The sequence below is a fragment of the Equus caballus genome, chromosome 16 (assembly GCF_041296265.1).
Source record: "Equus caballus isolate H_3958 breed thoroughbred chromosome 16, TB-T2T, whole genome shotgun sequence".
NCBI classification, from domain to species: Eukaryota; Metazoa; Chordata; class Mammalia; order Perissodactyla; family Equidae; genus Equus; species Equus caballus.
Genome location: NC_091699.1, coordinates 92,747,130 through 92,750,508, shown reverse-complemented (window position 1 = coordinate 92,750,508; position 3,379 = coordinate 92,747,130).

The window sequence follows — 3,379 nt, the reverse complement described above, 5'->3', positions numbered from 1 at the left end:
ATATTAAAATTGTTATACATTAATACTCCATAAGTCTATGATAAAAAGTACATCAGCATGTAGCCAACCTTTAGTTTTCCAATTATGGAATGTGAATATAAGACAAATGTGAGGAAGTAAAGCAGAAAATTGTATGCTTTACATTAGTGTGTTTGATACATAATTTACAAATAATTTAACTCACCTAAACAATGGGAGACTTATGCCATATCAAAGACCTTATTAGTTCCTTATGACTCAAGACTCTTAAAAAAAATGAGTGGCATCCTGTGGCCCACACAACAAGTAAATGGCTGGAAACTCTCTGAATAGTGGAGAACCCAGAAAAAAGAAGCATAGAATAAAGATTGATAGGAAATACACTAAGCAGATGTTTTATCTCCTTTGGGGGAGAATTCTACAGATTATCCCAATTTGGGAGATTGAGGGAGAGCAGGCAATTGGGATGATCCTGGAGTGGCTGGGAAACCATGTGTTTCGCACAAAGCTCTGTCAAGAACAACAAATATCAGTTTCTATCATAAATATCCTTCTAGGCCAGCATTTTCCACACACTGCTTTGCTGAATCAGGATTTAGGCATTGACTTGGATCTTCATCCCAAAAGTGATCAAAAGATCTGCATAATCAGAAGTATTAGCTTTGTGAAGTACTAGCGGCGTATCCGACGTGATGCCGTGTAAAACTCTCTAGTTCCTAAGAACCTGAGCGCTTTAGTGAAGTCACACAGATACTACCACTGGATTTTCAAATGGCCATGGATATTAATGCTATATGTGCCATTATTTAAATAGCAGAACAAAGACGGCTGCACTTTCCCAAACCGTCACCTGCCTCCTGCTATTATCGTGGTTGTCTACGTGGTGGTGTGGGGGTGGGGGGCTCTTGCTTGAAAACCACAATGCTATGCATATAGTCTTTGTTCACTACAAATTTCTGTTCAGAAAATGAAACCCCAAGGAGAAGAAATATTTTTATACTGAAACCCACATAAATTACCATTTTGTCTTTCAAGCTCATGGAAGTGTCTCCCTCAATCTTCCCCAGCGCGTCCAGATTATGGCTTCCGGTGGAGCCGCCTGATCACACAGTGGGAAGGACGCGTTAATGGGCGCCAGAAGTAGGGTATTGAATAGACTAATGGAAGCTTTTTAAGAATTCCAAGTGCTCTTCATATTAGAACCTTTGTCATAAAGGTGACAATATTAGCAATAATAATCCTCTGTAACAAAAGACTAATATCAGGGCTGCCTTGGTAAGAGCCACTGGTTCCACTCTGCTCTGTGCAAGGACGCCTTGATTTCCATTTCTAGACCTGAGTACATATTGTTCAATTCAATAACCTAAATTTTCACTGGTAAAACAGAACGTCAAAATGAATTCAGTAATTAGCTTCCCCGTTAGGGGGCTCATTTAATTTCGAAGCTAATGCTATCCACATTTCCGTTTCTAATTAATCCAAATATAGAAATGCGATAGTAACCAGACAGTATGTTCTTTGAAGAGCTGAACCCATGGCATTGTCATGGCATCAGCAAACTTTATTAGAGATGTGATTATAGAACATAATTCCAAACAAGTGGAACGTTTTCTCATCTTTTTTCTTGAATTTATTTGTTTTGCAATTTTAAAATATTTGAGAAATATGCAACTTCTCCCAGTCTGATTTCTTGAGAAAAATTTTAACCATTTGTAAACAAGATAAACGTTTTCATAAGATTCAGAATAGAAGAATATGGGTTGAGATTATTTTGGGATCAAATCCCAGAAATTTAAAGCAATTATGGAAAGCTTCCTTGAGAAATATTAAAAATAAATACATGCCTACCTGGTGGGATAGGCTAGCAGATTCCATTTCGCGAGCAGGCTTGGCACATGTGAAATTATGTAATGTTATAATCATTTCTTTAGTTCTCGCAGGGGATATATATCTGTATTCTAAACTTCCTAATGGTCCAGTGACTATGGAAGCAGGTAAAAGAAAAACGAAAACACTGGAATTTGAAGTTATATTGAATTATTCTCTAGGAGAAAAAATATATTTTGTTGATGGAATATGGCATTGGCCTGCTGCCTCTCCAGCCACAAGGAATAAATGTGATTAACTCCGCATAAGTCACATTTTCAAATTATGCTGTCAGGGTTTTCCTAGAGGAAAGGTGGAGGTAGCGATTTTCATTGGGTAAATATAGAAATATACAATCATATGGCTATTATATATCTGTTCATACTTATGTAAGAAGCAGAATGAAACAAAGAATGATTAATTGTTTGCTTGCTTGCTTGCTTGCTTGCTTGCTTGCTTGAAGGGGAGTCCAAATCGTTCTAGCCATTTGGAGGTCAACCTGGAAGACTTCATCTGGAAAACGTCTGATCAATTCACAGACACAATGGGCTTGAAACAAACCAAAGAAAAGTGTTAAGAACTATCTGATCAAAAGGAATCACAAACAGAAAATGAAAGGAAGCAATCAGAGAGATCCCTCGCCTACTGCCATCAGAATGAGTACTGTTGAGTACAATGAGATAAATTGGATTCTCCCGAAGTTGTTGGATTATTATTACGATGGCTTTCTAAGAAGGATTTTTAAATGGTTACAATGAGGTTTTAAAATAAGAATCATACATTAACAGTTTTTAGAACCTTCCAAAAAATTGGTCAAGCAATAAGGATGTTTGACCTCTGCTGCCTAGAACCAAATCAAAGACAGGCTGTTTTATAAGAACAGAGCACCACCTTGTGTTGGTAAGTTATTACACCTTCCCGGGACACCTAAGGGAGGCCCGTGGCGTTGTAGTAAATGAGAGCCTGTCTGTAACACTACTAAGGAAAACAGGCAAGTGCAGTAACTTCTCAGTCAGTTTACACTCTTAGCCGTATTATGTATTAGCTGTATTTATGTTCTAGGAAAGACAGAGAAAAAACAAAATAAAGAGATGATTAATCAGACCACACAAAAAATTTTTGTACCTTTTAATATAAATAATTTTATCTCGGGAAAGAATTCTGTAAGCTATGCTCATAGCTCCGATCCTAAGTTGATTTTGCATTTAACACATTCTACTCATTTTTTTTTAACTTGGGCCAGGTTAACTATCAAATCTCAATGAAGCAATCTTGAGTTTGAAATAACTTAAAAGTACATTATTTCCTGAGTATTCAACAAACAAGAGTTGTTTAGAAACCATCTAATATCAACTATTTTAAATTGAAAATAAATTCACCTAAATGTTTCTAGAAAATCATGAGTATTTATGAAGTAGAGGAAACATTAGTCAAATAGCATTACAAACTTTCACTTTAGTGGAATCACTGCCCTGAGGATTTTATTTTTTACCTAACGTGGGAAATTTAAAGTCCTGCAACTGATGCAAATGTA